Raw genomic sequence first — 20,084 nt, 5'->3', positions numbered from 1 at the left:
AATTACAATTCTTTGATGTCAATTCTTGGTAAACCAGCATGCATTGCTTACATGAGAACAAAAGCAAAGAGATGGAGTGGAGGCAACTCTCTGGAACCTAGACCCTTAAAAATAACCAAATAGCAATTTCACAGAATAGACCAAATTGCATTTTTCGTGCTCTGGAAATATGACTTTGATTACTCATGTCATAGTTCATTGTAGCATGGCAAAATTCACTAAAGGTTTTTAAGAGTTTCCCAAAACAAACTCAAAATGCCCTTTTTGCTTTAATGTGAGTTAAATCATGTAACACTTCTAATGTCTTACATTATGATACATTAAAATTTTCATAATTATATAGCATGTAATGATAATTATAACATGATCTTGGTATTTTTTAAACATAAAACTTGTTTCATTTTTGAAAATATTTTAATTTATAATCTAAAATTGTATAACATGAACTGTGTGACCTTGACTTGGCTTATCCTTCTGATCATATAAATTAGTGGTTACCAACATTTTTTGTTATTTTGTTTTCTAATTAATATAACTGTTGATTTTTTTTTTTTTTACTCCACTTGGTTGTTTTATTTTTTTTTTTATTATTATTATTTTTTTAATTTGGCCGGGGCTGGGTTTGAACCCACCACCTCCGGCATATGGGACAGGTGCCCTACCCGCTGAGCCACAGGCGCCGCCCTGGTTGTTTTATTTTTAAATGGCCTTCATTTGTGGTGCATATTTTAGTAAAAATCAATTTGAGCACGTGAAAACTAGAACAGCAATTTGAAAAGTAAAATGTTGTGTTTTAAACCTGATTTTCATCAGATAGTTTCCTAATAAAATAAGAATATTTCTATCTTTGATTACTATTTTCAAGAGTAACTTAAATCTTTAGTTCAATTTTAAACTTATTGTTATCTCTTTTCAGTGCCTTCTTCAGGTCACTATGAAATCAATCACTTAGGCCCTAGACCAAACAATGATGTAATAGCAAATGCTTTTGTGATAAGTACAAGTACATTAGAAAAGAATCAGTTTTCTTTAAAATTAGCATCCAAATTTAGAATCTCGAAATGTCATTTCTATCTCCAAGGAGCATTGAAATAGTAATACTAAGGCTTTATTGAGTAATATTACTGAAAAAATGTGGAAGAAATTTTTGTTTTAGGTTAAAAATAAAAGTACATAAATAACCTATTCAGCCATTCTATATTAAAAAGATGTTGGTGAACCATCACCTGGATAGTATACATGTATTCTTTGAATGCTTTTGTTTCAGTGATGGAACTGTTACTGAACTATACACACTTTTAGGCAATTGTGCTTATTACCAAAATCACATATCTACAGTATACCTAGAGAGGATGATTAGTGCATTAAAAGAAAGCCTCTTTTCATTGTGGGGATGTAATTTATGATACCCAGTTAATTAATACTATATCCTTACTATGTGAATTAAAGGCCCAAATTCAAATTACATCTTTTTAATTGTTCAGACAAGGTAGAATACACTAATTTCCTGTTTACTGTCTGATGATAATTGAAATACAGTAATTCATTATAATACCAGGTTACTGCGATATGTGAAGTAGCATGTGTCAAAGAAACAATGATGAGTGTAATGTGAAGAAAATGTTTATAGTTTGTCAAACCAAAATTAGAAGAAAGTTGAGTACAAATGCTGGCTGTAAAATATAAATGTTCAAGGAACCCAAGAATATGAATGATTTTTAAATAATATGAATCCCAAGAAGAAGATCATTTATCATGTAAAAATAAATTTGAGGGTAATCAAATAAGGAATCTGAAAAATACTTAAAAGAATGAATTTTGACAGTTTCATGTAATTACTCAACATTTACTTTCGCTTCCAAAGCCTCATTACAAAACGATCATAAACTGATATACCTGTGTGCATATATATATAAATCAAAATATCTTATGCAGATGTAGATTAGAAATGATAATGCCGGCCCATTTGCCTATATTAAATATTTCTGTGCAGGAGGAAATGGTGTAAGGTCAAAAATAGATACTAGATTGCACATTTAGAAAACTATCTGTAACTACTTAGCTATATTTATAGCTTATCAAAATTCAGAAATAAAATATTTTACCTTATAACTGAGAGAAGTCAGTGTTTGCCTGAATTTTCCAGTTAATGAAAGAAGTGTTTAAATACTGTGTAGTTAGATTATTAACTTCTACAAAACTGAAACAGATGTGTGTCTTAATATGCCATTAAATTTATGATTTACATAGAACCCTTCCATAGAGCTGAGCAGAGGCCAGTGATTCTAATTTGCTCTGGATTTACAATAACCTGATCTGGTTTTTGTAAGTACTGAAACACTTTAAACAAAATTAGAAAGCAGTTGTGCTTTGTGTGATTAAAGATGCAATTCCCTTTGGGGTAATGAGAAAAGTTAGAACATGTTTCTTTCTTTATGGATGTTTCTATTATAAACAAGAGAGCTATACATTATATATTTTTGTTACTATGATTTCCTTGTTTTTAATTATAAAATAAACCAATTGAATTTCAGTGGAGTCTAAAATTGAAGGTATGCCAGAATTTAACTGAAGAATGTGTACTGAGCCTTATAAAAATCCTTACAATTTTTCCCAGGGTCTTAAGGTCCTGTTATCCAAATACTAGCTCACCATGATTTTCTAGAGCAAAACATCTTTCTGATTAAGACCTATCTAGTGAAAAGACTTTAGCACTGAATACATTTCAAACCTAGAAAATGACTTGAATAAAATTGTTTGAGACTAATGATTACTGGATTCTTATAAATTTCAAATAGAAAAAAAAATAGTCTATTTTATCTCATTACACAAATAATAACATTTACAGCACTGTTATTTAAACCTCTACTTTTCTGGGTGGCACCTATGGCTCAAAGGAGTAGGGCGCCGGCCCCATATGCCGGAGGTGGCGGGTTCAAGCCCAGCCCCAGCCAAAAACTGCAAAAATAAATAAATAAATAAATAAAACTAAACATACTTAAAAAAAAACTCTACTTTTCTTGGTGAATTTATAGTACATCAGCTCCTAAAAATCAAATCTATAAGCATACTTTATTTTAAATGCTATGAATACTCTATCCTTAAAAATCATTCAGAAAATGTTGATATAAATATCATTCTAAACCTATAGGCATCTGTTTATGTCTATAGAAAATAAGTACATGCAAAAGTATTAATTCATTAAAAGTTTATCTCTCATAAAACCTTTATTAGCCCTTGAAGTCTTTGCCACTTCTTATAAAATGATTTATCTTTTGAATAACAAGGTTCCATTAATCTGTTTGACAAAGGAATTTTAAAATCATTTAAATAATTTATATGAATGAATTATTTAAATTCTGTAAAAAATATATATGCACATGTATATGTATATATCTGTGTCTATATATTTGTGTTAGGGCGCGATATCGCATAAAAATACAAACTAGAACTCAGAATACATTGTCCTTGACATCACCGGTGTGACTCGATGTTGCTGCCGATATGGTCTTTGATCACCCACTGTTTGGACAGGACCCCTGTAAGGGCCATTTGTGCTACAGTTGGCATGACAGGGTGATTTAATGTCAGGGAAACTTGCACAGTGTTTTCTATATTCATTTTTAATTTTGCATTTTTACTGAAACTGTAGGCTGACATATTTTTCAAAGTGTAAGGATAATAAAGGCAATTACTCAGCACTCCTAGAAAACCTGCTTCCCTCAATTCAGCGCGAGGTGCGACTGGGAAATAGTAAACATACTCCCTCCCCAGAGAAATAAATCATCTGTGGAAACAAAGGGCAAATATGCATGGAAGAGAAACAAGGATATACACAGCAATTTATAAGCGAATACACAAAACTCATTAGGACGTAAGGATTCATAAAATATGCTTAATATGCACGGCATCCAGAAATGGTAACAATATACTATTTCTTCACAGACTATTACTTCACAAAATTTTTTCTCAAATAGATCTTATTCTTGTTCTCTTTCCCCGTTAGACGCATTTTTACTCAGAAAAATACTGGGAACAATTGAATAATTTCTCAACTTCAGTGATGTTACAGAATACATTTATAGCGGATTCTCATCCATGTTATCTTTAAATGTGCAAGGAAATTAGCTTTCCCTGAAGTATATCCTGCACAGAACGTCATAGGTAGTATGGAGCTGTTGTTTTTACATGCTCATCTCCATTTTTTCTTTTTTTTTTTTTTTTTGGAAACCCCATCCAATTTTCTTTTCTTTTCTTTTTTTTTTTTTTAATGTAACTCCAGCATTTATTTTTTTTTTATTTTTTTTTTTGGTTTTTGGCCGGGGCTGGGTTTGAACCCGCCACCTCCGGCATATCCGACCGGCGCCCTACCCCTTGAGCCACAGGCACCGCTCCCCATCCAATTTTCTTTCCTGTGTGCTACTTTCCTTTCCCCCATTATATTATGTTTTTGTGGGTTCATTCAGATTTTATTTCAGTTTTCTTACCCATCCTTTCCACAAGTCCCTTTTTGCTTTAATTTACCAGAGACGACCTAATTTTACACATAATAAAATCTCAATCTAGTTGTCTGGCATTTAGTAAATTTTGAAGCCATCTCTAGTCCTCTCACATTTTGTACAACCATTCACAAGCCCAACCAAAGCACTGTACCATTTTATGCCTGTTATCCACAATACTCAAACCTTGGAGAGGAGGCATGAGGCGCTGAAAAATTCTGCATCTATAAAATAGCGTTATGACCTCTTGGGAAGATAACAGTCCTTTAAAAGTTCATTTTTAAAAAAGATGCCTACTTTTTTAATTTCAATTAAAAAAAAAAGGCACCTAAAATTCCCTTCTAGAACTTTCTATCAGGAAATGCCACCCTACATTCTCACATCCAGACAGGGCTCCCAACTTTGTATGACACAGGAAGTGGTATTATACTATTCAGAATGGCCTGCATCAGTCACACTGAGGTAATTTTGAAACCCTTCACCTATTCTCACAGCCTTTTGAAGAAGAAACCTTACGAGTGTCTAGCTATAGTGTCTGGCTAATGGGATGTTTTTATGGAATGAGAGCTGGCCTCCCATAATCATGATACCACTATAATATTCAGTTCAGTTTAAGGTTATTTGTTACGTTGTCTCAATAGGTTTCACTGCTTTTGCTGATACGAATATTGCAAGTCAAATAACCTAGAACTCATCTACAAATGAGCTTATTACGAGTGTACATATAAACACACACATAAATTTACTGATTAATAAACTTAATTCATTGGAATATTTTGTAATCCATATACGAGTGTTTTAGTAGCTACATAAATAGGTGATATTTAGTAGCTACATAAATTAGTAATATTTTTCCCAAAATATCCAAATGTGGTATTTTCCAACAGATAATTTAACAATGTGTATGAGCATGTATGCCTGTTCTTTTAAGTGAAGAGAAATACAAATACAGACAAATTATTCAAGGACTGTCAAGTACAATTAATTACTGTATCTTACTGAATGTGTGTACGTGTGCGCATGTGTGGGGAGGTGGGGAATAACTCAAGGAAGGCAAGAAACTAAGGAAATGGCTTGAATTCAGAAAAAAATGTTGGCTGTCCGGCTCCTTTTCCCGTCTACCCTTCTAGTTCTAACAATTTATGTAAAATAAAGGTTTGTCCAGGAGCCTCAGAAATTAGAATCAATGGAACTTAAACAGGAGTCTTAAAGGGTTATATTTTGTATCCTGGAACTTTGGTTTTCTTCAAAGGCAAAATATCCTTGAAGCATTAGCCACCGTGGTAAAGAGTCCATACTCCCTTCTCAGTTCATTTATGACTCAATAAGTGGTCAAAGCCTGTAACTCTACCTTCGAGAGTCAAAAAAAATTTTTTAAATAATTCTTGCCTACCACATAACCAGAAAATTGTTATTAATATTATCTTAGAGAATAAATTAATTAATAGAAATTTCTTTTTTTTTTTGTAGAGACAGAGTCTCACTTTATGGCCCTCGGTAGAGTGCTGTGGCCTCACACAGCTCACAGCAACTCCAACTCCTGGGCTTAAGCGATTCTCTTGCCTCAGCCTCCTGAGCAGCTGGGACTACAGGCGCCCGCCACAACGCCCGGCTATATTTTTTGGTTGCAGTTTGGCCGGGGCCGGGTTTGAACCCGCCACCCTCAGTATATGGGGCCGGCGCCTTACCGACTGAGCCACAGGCGCCGCCCTAGAAATTTCTAAGAAAGGAGATGTTCTGATTTTCTGCTCACTCATTAAATGCTATTTCCTTTTGTTTACATTCCTATTTAACATTCTTTTTAAAAAAATCTTTCCAAACTATATTAGTAGAGTATTTTCTCTAAGAGAATTATACTAAATATCATTTTCCATTTGCCTCAGCATTCTTACTTATTACTTTTATTTTATCTTGTTTGTAAATCTCCTTAAATCCTTTTTGGAATATAAAGGGAATTGATTAATTAATTGAAACAAAAATTAGGGCTTCTAATAGACAATTAACTATCTTCAATTGTATTTATTAATAGCTCTTTCAGAGTATAGTAAGTTAAACCAGTTATTCTTCTAAGTCCCTTTAAGATCTGGGAGTTAAAGGTTTAAGGAAAAATTTAAGCGAATTTCGAACAATTTTGAACATTCTGTCTTAATTATTGGACTATATTCAGGAGGCTGAGGCAAGAGAATCGTGTAAGCCCAAGAGTTAGAGGTTGCTGTGAGCCGTGTGACGCCACAGCACTCTACCCGAGGGCGGTACAGTGAGACTCTGTCTCTACAAAAAAAAAAAAAAAATTATTGGACTATATTATACATAAGAATTTTGAAAGTACATTTTGAAATATGTAGCCTTATACATACATAAAAGTCTACATACAAAAAATATGTAGCCTTATACATAAAAATCTAAGTACTTTTTTTTTTTTGAGACAGAATCTCACTATGTCACCCTCGGTAGAGCACAGTGGCATCACAGCTCACAGCAACCTCCAGCTCTTGGGTGTAAGCTATTCTCTTGCCTCAGCGTCCCAAGTAGCTGAGACTACAGGTGCCCTCCACAAAGCCTGGCTATTTTTGTTGCAGTTGTCATTGTTGTTTAGCAGGCCCAGGCCAGATTCAAACCCGCCAGCCTGGGTATATGTGGCTGGCGCCCTGCCACTGAGCTATGGGCACTGCCAAAATCTAACTACTTTTGATTAAAGATGAATAAAATTCATAAACGGTGACTATAACTAAGAGTGAGTGGGTCCTTTGAAATAACTTAAAATAATTAAAAGTACCAGCAGCTATATACATACAAGTGTATGTAGGATGGTAGAAAATAGAGACCGAAAAATACAAAGCAAGAGAAGTTAAGCCAGGCAGCGATGCCTGTATGCGGGCTAGATGGAAGCCCCCAATTTGCCTTTAAGCTTTCTAAGAGCCACACAGAGGACAGCTGCCACAAGATTCCCAGTGCCCAGCAAAAGGATTCCTAATCTTGGGACCAGACAGAACTCACAATGTGGTGAAGCTTGTCAATTACTTGTTCTTCCTTCCCTTTCCTGCTTCTGCCCCAAACAAGTCTTTCCTTCTTGACTCTGTTGTCCCAACCAATAAAATTCCCCAAAGGCCTTTTTTTAAGCTACTTTTCCTTTAAGCTAACTTTTTTTATTTTTTTAAGGTAAGTCGCCTAAGGAATCCTACTCCTACTTCTAATGGCTCATTCTAGAAAAGAATCTTAATTGGAAGGGGGGCCGGGTGTGGTGGCTCTCGCTTTGTAATCCTAGCACTCTAGGAGGCCCAGGCAGGTGGATTGCTTGAGTTCTGGGAGACCAACCTGAGCAAGACTGAGTCTCTGTCTCTACTAAAAATGGAAAAACTAGCCAGGAGTTGTGGCCAACGCCTGTAGTCCCAGCTACTTGGGAGGCTAAGGCAGGAGATGGCTTAAGCCCAAGACTTCAAGCTTGCTGTGAGCTAGGATGCCAGAGCACTCTACCCAGGGCAATAAAGTAAGACTCTCTCTCAAAACAAACAAACAAAAAAAAAATAGGTGGTGCCCATGGCTCAGTGGGTAGGGCGCTGGCCACATACACCGAGGCTGGGGGGTTTGAACCCAGCCCAGGCCAGTTAAAGCAACAATAACAATGGCAACAACAACAACAAAAATAACCGGGTGTTGTGGTGGGGCCCTGTAGTCCCAGCTACCTGGGAGGCTGAGGCAAGAGAATCGCTTAAGCCCAGGAGTTTGAGGTTGCTGTGAGCTGTGACGCCACAACACTCTACCCAGGGTGACAGCTTGAGACTCTGTCTCAAAAATAAATAAATAAACAAACGAACAAATAAAATAAATAAATAAGAAGGAAGATATCAAACTCTTGGGGGAGTGGGGAGATCCAGGTGGTTGTGGTAGAATATTCCCCTTTTCCACTGTCAACTCCAGGGAAACATCACTTTAAAGCAGTGAATAGAATTAACTTTTCCTCCCAGAGAAAATGATTAACTTAGAAGATGCGTCAATAGGCCCCCTGGACAGATGAAGATCTACTACTGGTTAAAAGCTAAGCTCTGATTCAGACAATAGTTTTCAATTAGTATTTTAAAGTATATTTATTTTATTGCAGACCACAACGTGAATTGGGGCATTACAAATTAATTATTTTTACAAAATAATAAGTCTGACTTTTTTTTTTTTTTTTTGGAGACAGTCTCACTCCATCACCCTTGGTAGAGAAATCTCAACTTGGGCTCAAGTGATCCTCTTGCCTCAGCCTCCTGAATAGGTGGGACAACAGATATGTACCACAATGCCTGGATATTTTTCTTTTTTCTATTTTTAGTAGAGACAGGGTTCTCATTCTTGCTCGGGTGGTCTTGAACTCCTGAGCTCATGCAATCCACCTGCCTCAGCCTCCCAGTGCGCTAGGATTACAGGTGTGAGCCACCAGGCCCGGCCTCAGTTTGACATCTTGAGTTACTTGGGAGGAAAATATTCTAGGATGTGCAATTTTGTGGTTTTCCTGGGGAGCAGAAAAGGGGACAAACACAAATCAAGCACCATGTATGTGTGGGATATTGTGAGGACACTTGAATGTTACTGTATTTTAGGGCTGGTATTTAGCTGGCATGCACTGGCAAGGCTTACTGGTGGTTTACGACCAGCATCTGTTCTGAACCATCGGTGCTCAAGCCCAGCCATTTACACATTATTAAATATTTTAGTGTTACCTCTGCTTTAATCTTTAAAATAAGCCTCCAGGAAGACAGGAACACTGAGAGCTGGCAGCGGGGACTCCACTCGGGAGCCCATGGCTCTGACTTCGCCCCCCTCTGCCCATCCTACCTGTAAGAGGTTTTCTTGCCTGGACCAGTTTGTTTCTGCGACTGGGACAGCCCTATGTTTGTGAACATTTCCTTACACAGCAGTGCCCAGGCCAGGGGTATAATTTCTTCTGAAGTAGCAAGTTTGAGTTTGAAAAATTATGTTTTTCAACCGTAGCAGTCATGTCCCTGACAATTATGTGGCTCATAGGAAAGCAGAGCAAGAGAAAAGAAGCCAAGGTGTGTGGCGTCTGTATGCACCTGCTCCCGACACACGCAGTCACCGGCAGCCAGCTCTGGATAGTCGGCTAAACACACTGAAAAATGGCAGGTGTGCCTGTGATATCTTCCTGCCCCTCCATAATAAACCTGAAATATTATCAGTTCTACAATAAACAAGAAAATTATGGCAGAAAGTTACCTTTGTCTAAAGGGCCTAATAGTAAGAGAAGCATCAGAAGCTGCACCTTTGAGACTCTTTGTGCCCTGCTATGTATCTTGTTTCCGCTTTTTTTCTTTTAAGCTGAAAAATCTTTTCCTCTAAAAACAATCTTACGTAGCACTCATGTATATTAATGAGAAAAGAAGTATGTCTGCTCTGATAAAAGCAAGAGAGGGGCAGAGTTCACCTTCAGCTAAGCCCTCGTCTCTACCATGGGTCCTGCAGCCTCTCCACAAGCTCAAAGCTGTACCCTTAAGAATAGAGATGAAAAAACATTGACCTACAAAATGCTGCCACCCTCAGACCCACTTCGTGTTATTCACCTTGGTAAATAATTCATTCAACAAACATACTGTGTAGCTACTGAGTGCCAGACTCTGGGAATACAAAGATAAATACCTGGTGTCTGGCATCAAGAAGCTCGTAGACTGAGGGGGGAGGAGGAGAACAGAAGATAGATAAATAAATAAATTAAATAAATAAATAAATAAATAAAAAACGAGCCACTGATCTGTGAGCCTTTCTGTATCAATTCTCATATCTGTAAGGGGTAGAAATGTATATCCCTTTAACAAATGAGAAAACTAAAATCTGAAAGGTTAAGAGGATGTATTGTCATGCACCCTTGAGTAACAAAACAAAGATTACCACTCTGATCTCAGGAATGCCAAAACCCAAGGTTTTTCTCCTGTTGGGAGGGGAGTGGAAAGGAAACAGCCTACAATTTGTTGTAAGTCTGCAACAAAGTAAGCTGCATTTCAGCACAGATTAAAATTTAAAATGCAAATCACTTAAATGAGAAGGAATTCCGCGGAAACTTAACAGATTAAGTCATTAAAGTCATTATCATGATAATACTACCTTGCACAATCACTGTCATTACACACCTATTATCGTACAGCAACTCTGTGAAGTAGGAAGGGCAGAAATTATTATTCCATTTCATAAAAGTAAATCTCTGGGCTATTAATGAGCGATAACATGGTAGGGATGAAATTTACTGGCCTAAGAAAAAAAAAATTCTGTCTTCCAATTATGACACTATCCCCAACTAGCTATGACACTTTAAGCAAGTCAATTAACCTTTTTAGGCCATAATGTGCTCATTAGTCAAAGTAGAGGTTCCAGATCTTTCATCCTTAAGGGTCCTTCGGGTTCTGATATGTAAAGAATTGGCAGGTTGTACATGAGGAGAGCACGGCTCTGTCAGGAAGGCTAGGATCAAACCCTTCTCCTCCCCACTTAGAACAAAGGGCCTACCTACCTGGCCCTGCCCCAAAAGTTCCACCTGAAAGACCCTACCTCCAAAACGTTCTAGCAACCTGTGAAATCTTCCTCCCACTATGTCCAGTATACAAACAGGCCTCCAACCATCCTCCTTGAGGCCACCATCTTTGCTCAGGGAGGTCTTTGTCCCCTTTCATTAAACCTGGCCTGAGCCTCTCCTGGTGTAGCCTCTGGCTACACCTCCAAACTTCCTTTCAAGGAATAGACTCTATCTTCCCTTCCAAACCTTTCTACTAATCTATGCTGCCTGTTAAGATTAAACTGGAGGGAAACTTTCTGGTTTCCTGGGCATAGAGGTTGGTCATATAAACAATTTAATTTTTAATCCAATCAATTTTAATTAAAATTCAACCAAGCTGATGGGAAATAGGTGAATAATCCTTGCTTAATAGAATATATGAAATGTCATGTTAATATAAGAACCCTGGGTAAAGGAACCCTGGGGAAAATCTAGATGGATATAAAATGAGAAAGTGAGAGATGTGATTGCTCATAGTGACTGCACTATGACTTTCTGGCCAGAAGGAGAGAGGCGATTCTTTTCTAGCGCAGACCATGAAATTGGCAGAGTAGCAACAAATCCAAGTATCTGCAGACACTTCCATTCCCCAAAAAGCAAAACCCTGACAATCTCTTGACCGGCCTTGCTGATAATTTCATTTCCCAGAAGGCCGAATCAGCATTAAGGGGAACTCCTGCGCAGGACCCAATTCTGACAGAAACCAGTAGGTAAAATGGAAACGATTGGAACCTTGGGGAAAAGCAACCATGCGGTCTTAGAGTTTGATTTAAGCAGTGTTCTGCCTATGCAAACACAAATGATTCTAATGAGCAAGAAAATGGGAAGGAAACTAGGAAAACCACTGTGCTGCATGGGGACTTTCTGACAGGCTCTGAATTTAAAACAGCATGTGCAGAGGATGGTAAAAGGGACACATAATGTAGCATAAATATACGAAGGAAAGTATCATAGCCCTTTAAAAATTCAGCAAGACTCAAGCACAGAATGAACGGGGCTTGTAAAGACGCTACAGAGAACCCAAAATGCTTTCCTTAGTGTGAAATGAGGAGGAAGGTCAAGAAAGGAATGGGCTCAAGTTTTTGAAGTTGAAGACAGAAAATTCATTCATGAAAAAGAAAAAGCAAAGCTTCTTGACTCTTCTTTTTTTTCTTTGTAGAGACAGTCTCACTTTATGGCCCTCAGTAGAGTACCGTGGCCTCACACAGCTCACAGCAACCTCCAACTCCTGGGCTTAAGCGATTCTCTTGCCTCAGCCTCCCGAGTAGCTGGGACTACAGGCGCCCGCCACAACGCCCGGCTATTTTTTTTTTTGTTGTTGTTGTAGTTCAGCCGGGACCGGATTTGAACCCGCCACCCTCGGTATATGGGGCCGGCGCCTTACCAACTGAGCAACATGCGCCACCCCTTCTTGACTCTTCTTACTCTCTTTATGTGTCTTCCCTTTTGGTGCATTCGTATCACTGCTCACATGTCACCTCCTGAGAAAGACCCCAGACCACTCTGTCTTTCTAAGAGTTCCCTCCGACATTCTCCAACCCTTGACTTTTCAGAACCATCACTCGCTGCCATTGTTTTCTTTCTTCTGTGCTGGAACAAAAGCTCCGTGGGAGGAACTTTATCCACTGTTGTATCTCTCGGACTTTCTATGTTCCTGGTACTTTTCATAAATACGTGGTAAATAAAGGAAGTCAAGGCCATTGGCCATTAGCTAAAAATTCAAAGACAAAATAGATAAAGGGGGTATAATGCAGATAACATTTATTGGGGATGACTAAGGATATTGAGGATACACTGAGCGTCTGTAGGCACTCATTTGTTTAATCATCACAGCAACCCTGTAAAGATTATGTTATTATGTGGTTGAATAATTTTCCCAAGTACGTACAATTATGGGAGTGCAGAGCTAGGATTTGCACCAAGAAATTAGGCCTAGAGACTGAGCCCTTCACCTTGGTGTTGTACTGGTAGAACCTGACTGGTTGAGTCACCAACATGCCTCATGACCTCTCTGGCTAAAGGAGAGCCTGTCAGTGAGACTATGAAATGTTCAGCTGCTGCCTTTGAGTACTGCAGGGTTGGGGGGAAGGCACAGGAGAGGAATGCCGCATGTTCAAATAATGGCAGTGTCTACAAACTTTAGATCCATGACACTGATGTTGCTTGGTGGGGAGAAAGATAGCCTAGATTATATTTATTAAAAAAACTATTTGTGGGCGGCGCCTGTGGCTCAGTGAGTAGGGCGCCAGCCCCATATGCCGAGGGTGGTGGGTTCAAGCCCAGCCCCGGCCAAACTGCAACAACAACAAAAAAAAATAGCTGGGCGTTGTGGCAGGCGCCTGTAGTCCCAGCTACTCGGGAGGCTGAGGCAAGAGAATTGCGTAAGCCCAAGAGTTAGAGGTTGCTGTGAGCCGTGTGAGGCCACGGCACTCTACCCGAGGGTGGTACAGTGAGACTCTGTCTCTACAAAAAAAAAAAAAACTATTTGTGAGCATTGAAAAACATTGGCTATTAGGAAAACAATACAAAGTCAATTTTTCAAAACAGGCTCAATGATTGCACCTCAAGGCAGTGTTGATGAATCTACATCAGCCTGGAAGAAGGTTTTCCTTTTTTTTTTTTCTCTTTCTTTTTTTTTCTTTTTAGAGACAGAGTCTCACTTTGTCACCCTCGGTAGAGTGCTGTGACATCACAGCTCACAGCAACCTCCAGCTCTTCAGCTTAGGTGATTCTCAGTCTCAGCCTGAGAATAGCTGGGACCACAAGTGCCCACCGCAACGCCCAGCTATTTTTTTTTTTTGTTGCAGTTTGGCCTGGGCTATGTTTGAACCCACCACCCTCAGTATATGGGGCCAGCACCCTACCCATTGAGCCACAGGCACTGCCCTTCTTTCTTCTTTTTTTTTTTGAGACAGAGTCTCATTCTATTGGCCAGTCTAGAACACCGTGGAAGCATCATCCCAGCTCATAACAATGTCAAACTCCTGGTCTAAAGTAATCCTCCTACCTTAGCCTCCCAGGGAGCTGGGACTACAGACCCCCACCACAATGCCTGGGCTAATCTTTCTATTTTTAGCAGAAAAAGCAGAAACTCTTGCTTAACCTGGTCTTGAACTCCTGAGCTCAAGGGACCGTCCCTCTGCGGCCTCTCAGAGTGCTGGGATTACAGATGTGAGCCACCATACCTGGACCTGGAAAAAGGTTTATAATTGGTACACCACAGACCTTCGTCTTTGGCCTTTTCTGAACATATATATTTATTAATAATTGAGATAAAGCTGTGAGAAGGCTGGGACATAAATACATTGGATTACAAATGTACTCTTAAAGTTCTTGACTACTAAAAGATGAATAGATACTAACAACATATAATTAATTGGAATAACAGTGAGGTCATGCCTTCAGATCAAAATGCCAACTGCCTAAATCTGGCTTGAGGGATATGTGACTTAGCAATAGTCCTCATGGGGTTGGGGGGCAAGAGCTTTACTTGGCAGTGAATCTGTGGTATAACATGATTACAAAACCAAACAGAAACAAACGTAGTTGTTTAAGCTGCGTTAATAAATGTAGGATGTATGTAGAATAATGGAGGATATAATCCAATTCTATTTTGAGTTATTTAGATTACCCTGCCAGTTTGGGGAGTAATATTTTAAGGAAGATATGGACAGAAAGATTATAGAACTTCTAGGATTTAGCAGCCTGAATAGTAAGAGGACTTAAAACTAACCTCAACATGATAAAATGTTGAAAGAATCGGCAATGTTTAGCCTGGAAGTTGTTATATGAGGTCTGACAATTAAGTTTGTGAACTTGCCACTTGCTTTGAAGGGGGGACTCGGCCCTGGTGTTGGAACATAGCTTCCAAACGGGAGAGCTTAGAAGGTGACCATAGTGATATTCAGCTTTGAGGTCTACAGCACTTTTTTAGTTGAGTTTGAGAATTTAATCATCAGACCTCATATTTGATGGTTATAACAGAATAGTAAAAACGTAGTAATAAGTATAATCATTTTCAACATTTACTATTTGCCACATACTATGCTAACAATTTCGTATTAATCAATACTTGTAACAATCCCCAGAAGTGGGTTCTAGATTATTCTAATGTTACAGATTAGAAAATTGAAGTAGAGGGCGGCACCTGTGGCTCAGTGGGTAGGGCGCAGGTCCCATATGCCGGAGGTGGTGGGTTCAAACCCAGCCCCGGCCAAAAAAAAGAAAATTGAATAGAGAAAGCATAAGTAGTATGTCCAAGGATATAAAAACTAGCAAGAAGTAATGGTCAGGGCGGCGCCTGTGGCTCAAGGAGTAGGGCATTGGTCCCATATGCTGGAGGTGGCGGGTTCAAACCCAGCCCCGGCCAAAAACCACACACACACACACACACACGCACACACACACACACAAAGAAGTAATGGTCAAATCTGAACCCAGATCAGTCTTATCCAGTGTCTGTACAGTTATCCTGCATTGTAGACTTCACCCATTAGATGGAAACTAAACTGTATTATGTATGTATGCACATATATTTACATGTGATGATAAAATTGGGTAAATTAACAGAAAACAAAAATAATATGTAAGAAAAGGGCTGGTACTGGGAATATAGCTATTTTCCTCTTTTATCTGGTTCTTTTAATTTTCCAAATCTTCTATACTAAGCCTATCCTAATTTTATGAAAATTCTACCTACATTTTTTGAATTAAAAAAGACTATTATTATGTGGAAGAAGGATTAGCTTTATTGCAAATAGCCCAAACAGGTTGAATTAGCATACTACGAGGCATACTTCAGTTTAAAATAAGAACTACTTAGAGTCAGAATTTTTCAAAGAGGCAATTTCCTGATGGAAGAATTAGGCAGTTTCCTGTTCCTGGAGATGCTAACCCAGGATTGAAAACACTAATATTTAATCATTGTTTGTGCTCGTGATTAAAATCTCAAAGATCCAGAAGGTTCGGAATATGATTCAGGAAAAAATAAGTCAAGGACTGGGCAGGTGATTTATATGTCACTTCATATGGAAGCCTTTCAGTCGGCTGACCGGGCTTTATTTTATAAATACCCTTCATAAAATATTTGTTTAATGCATAGTGAATGTACACTGTATTTAAAACAGGGAGACTAGCCCATGGCTAATATTTAGTTTTTGGACCTCCATTGTATGTATCCATAAGAGGGAAGACTGGGCTGAAGGATGTCAGGCTCCTTTGTTGAGTCCAATCTCAAGGTGCTCCTGCCTGTGACATCTGAGCACAGAGTAAGTGGCCCTTCTAGAAAGTGTCATTTAGGCCTGAGTTCTCACACACTCCACATCACTGTCTCCATCCCAGACTCTCAGAAGCATTCACAGTTTTTTTTTTGTTCTTGTTGTTGTTTTTTGAGACAGAGTCTCACTGTGTTACCCTCCACCCTCAGTAGAGGGCTGCGGCGTCATAGCTCACAGCAACCTCAAACTCTTGGGCTCAAGCGATCCTCCTGCCTCAGCTTCCCAAGTAGCTTGGACTACAGGCGCCTGCCATAGCACCTGGCTACTTTTTTATTTTTAGTAGAGACAGGGTCTTACTCTTGCTTAGGCTGATCTTGAACTCCTGAGCTTAAGCAATCCACCATCCTTAGCCTCCCAGAGTGTTAGGGTTACAAGCATGAGTCACCGCAACTGGCCCACATTTTTTTTTAAACTAAGTCTTCTATTACCCAACCTTAAGCTCCACAAAAACAGAAATCATGTCCCTTTTTGTTCTCCACAGATTATATAATGTTTGATCTAATAGACACAAAACAAATATTTATTGAATTAATCAGTTCAGCAGATATATTCAGCAAATTTTTCTTTTGTTATCTAAGGATGGTCAGAAGACCGCCTTTGATTTTGAGTGCAGTATAGACTAGAGCAGAGTTTATCTCAAAGATTGCCAGCATTTGTTATCCTTGTCTACAATCATGCCTTCCTATCTACGAGTAGATACAAAGACCCACGGCTTCAGCATTAGAGGTATTTTATATTTCCAGGAAGAAAAGCAGTATAATTTTGCCTTGCAGAGTACAAAGTTGTCAGTTTTTATCAAATGATAAGAGTACATTAAGTTTATAATATGGCGGAGGAGATAAAGTTTGAGACATTACCTCCTTATTTTCCAAGATGAAGTCTGCATTGGTTTTCCCTGGTCCTACCAAACAATTTTATCAGGCCACAAAGTAATTAAAGGAGAAGTAAATGTTTCTGCTAGCTTTTTCCAAATTTTATGCACATAATTAGAGGCAATACCAAAGGGGACATCCTAGTGCTGAAACTCGCTTTCCAGTTTTACAGTGAACAACTGGAAGGACATCACTCATTTTTATTGTTGTACTGATTAAAGCATCTTTATGACATTTTTGTAGCTTCTCAGGAGATGGACCTAATATAAACTACAATAGAGATATAACTTTATTCAGAAAAATTATTGAAATGCATCATCAATCTGAAAGAATCATCATTTTAGAGTAAAAAAATAAATTGATTAGTTAAAAATTACTGTGATGGGTGGGTGTGGCGCCTCATACCTGTAATCCTAGCACTTTAGGAGGCTGAGGCAAGAGGATTGCTTGAGCCCAGGAGTTCAAGAGCAATCTGGGAAACATAGCAAGACCTGTCTCTACAAAACATAAAAAAGTTAATCAGGCACAGGGGTGTGTACCTTTAGTCTCAGCTACTCAGGAGGCTGAGTCAGGAGATTATTTGAGCCCAGGAGTTCATGAGGTATGATCATACCATTGTATTTCAGCTTGGGTGACAGAGTCAGACCCTGTCCCTAGTCTCCAAAAGAGAAAAAAAAAATACTGTGATAATGGGCAGCACAGTAAGAAATACAAAACAAAACACTGAAGTAAAAGGCTAGCAGGAAACTGTCACATAACCATTAATTTAAAAACATAGGCAAAAAAATATAAAGCAAAGATGTTCAGTCTTCATAAAATCAGTTTGGGGACATAATGAAAATACCAGTTTTCTAGGCACATGCTTGTAGATTCTGATTCAAGAGATAGGGTCTGGGACCTGAAATGGCACCCAAAATTCTGATGCACAGCTGGGAGGTGGAGGACCATGGACTATGCAGTGGACGTAAGCAGGAAGCAGGCGGTGCAGAGAACACCTGCTCCCGAGCAGCTTAGAGCCTAGTGTGTTCAGTAACATAAGCATGAATGCTCTAATCAGAATGAAGAGAAGCCAAAGATCACTGGAATATTTCAAGTAATAAAAATGAAGCCTAAATAAGATAACAACAGTAGGAAGAGAAGTGACATTTGAAATACATTGTGTAGTTAGATCTGACAGACGTTGATGATGGACTAGTTTTGAGTAAGGAGATCTTATACACGTGTATCTAACTTAACGTATCTGTCTGCTAGAACTGTTCTAACAAATACAGCAGATGGGGTGGCTTAACAGAAATTTATTTTCTTTCAGTTTTGGAGGCTAGGAGTCTAAGACTAAAGGTGTCAGCTGGGTTGTTTTCTCTGAGGCCACGCTCCTTGGCTTGTAGACAGTCTTCCTCCGCTCCCTCCTACCCACCGCCCCCACCCCCAGTTCACATTTTCTTCCAGGGTGTTTGTGTCCTAATCTTCTTTTCTTGTAAGGAATAGGGCCCAACCCAAGGACGTCATTTAACCTTCATACACTCTTTGAAGACCCTGTCTTCAGGCACAGTCCTATTTTGAGGTCCTGGGAGTTAGGACATCGACACATGAATTTTATGGGAATCAATTCAGCCCATACCATTTAATTAGAAAGCAAAACTGACCAGCCAGGGACCTAACACAGTAAAATGCTCAGCACATTGTTGTTACATTTTTCTCCTAAACATCAGTCCCTTCCATTTCTACAGAAGCCACGTGAAAGCTCAATTAGAAAGTGACTGGAAAGTAACACTACATCCAAGATCATCTTGATGGAACCCTCTAGACACCAGAAGTTTAATTGCCAAAATACTCGTGGCCCTAAAACTTGCCAAAAGAAATAATTTCGGGCAATCCTTCTTACTTCGACCTGCCTCTGGAACAAAGCTGAGGAAACCAGTATGTTCTGGTCAAGTTGGGACTTAAAAAGGACTCACCCAGAACTCTTCCCCATTTTCTTCTCTTATGGTAGAAAAGGTATTAAAGGTATTACTCATTCATTGCCATCTGCGTCCATGAGCATGCAAGGAAACACCTCAGAATTTAATCTTCTTTATATAAGTGTAGTTATAAGGACCATTTTGATCGCAAGTTGCAGAAACTAAACTCAAATAAGCTTCAGCGAAGGCAATTCACTGGTTCATGGATCCCAAGGAAGTTTAATAACTGGAATTAAGTAAGGCTCAGAATCAGCCTTCCTTGGGGTCCATAGCAGATATGTTTTTTTCTTCACCTGAAAGTCTATTCCATCATTCTCATCTAAAAAATTACAGGGACAGCCAGACTACAATCAGCAAAGCTTTGGTCAAGTATCCACACTAGAAGGGCCATCAGGGATTTTGGGCCAAGTGAGAACACAGCTCCTTTCTAAAATATTTTCAAAACACATTTGTAAAGATGTTTGAAAGTCTTTGACATTTGGGGCAAAAATATGCTGCACAAATAAGCAGGTTCTGATAATTTTATGTAGCATTTTGAGTAGTTAAACTGTTTCTGTCTACAAAAATGTTAAAGTTTAAAAAAAGATTCTATGTAATAGCCATCAATATATTTTAGCCTTATTTAATACTATATTCAAAGCACACTATTCTGGCACACCAAATGCCCTGACTTCAGCATTACACATTTCATTCATAAAAAAACACACTTGTACCCCCTTAATGTTTTGAAATATAAAAAATATGAAAAAGTACTTTACTTTTCTTTCTTCTTCTTCTTCTTTTTATTTATTTATTTTTTGAGACAGAGTCTGACTCAGTTGCCCAGGCTAGAGTGCCACAGCATCATAGCTTATAGCAACCTCAAACTCCTGGGCTCAAGTGATCCCCTTATCTCAGCCTCCTGAGTAGCTGGGACTGCAGGCCCCCACCACAAC

General features: G+C 38.7%; 1 protein-coding gene across 1 annotated transcript in view; it reads right to left on the bottom strand.

Moving 5' to 3' along the window:
* ADGRL2 (adhesion G protein-coupled receptor L2) overlaps positions 1-20,084 on the bottom strand; it is a 581,138-nt gene that overhangs the window by 219,365 nt on the left and 341,689 nt on the right. The window lies entirely within an intron of this gene.

Source organism: Nycticebus coucang, chromosome 5, assembly GCF_027406575.1.
Source record: "Nycticebus coucang isolate mNycCou1 chromosome 5, mNycCou1.pri, whole genome shotgun sequence".
NCBI lineage: Eukaryota > Metazoa > Chordata > Mammalia > Primates > Lorisidae > Nycticebus > Nycticebus coucang.
Note: the sequence above shows the minus strand (reverse complement) of the source record. Positions and strands in the feature narration are given on the sequence as shown.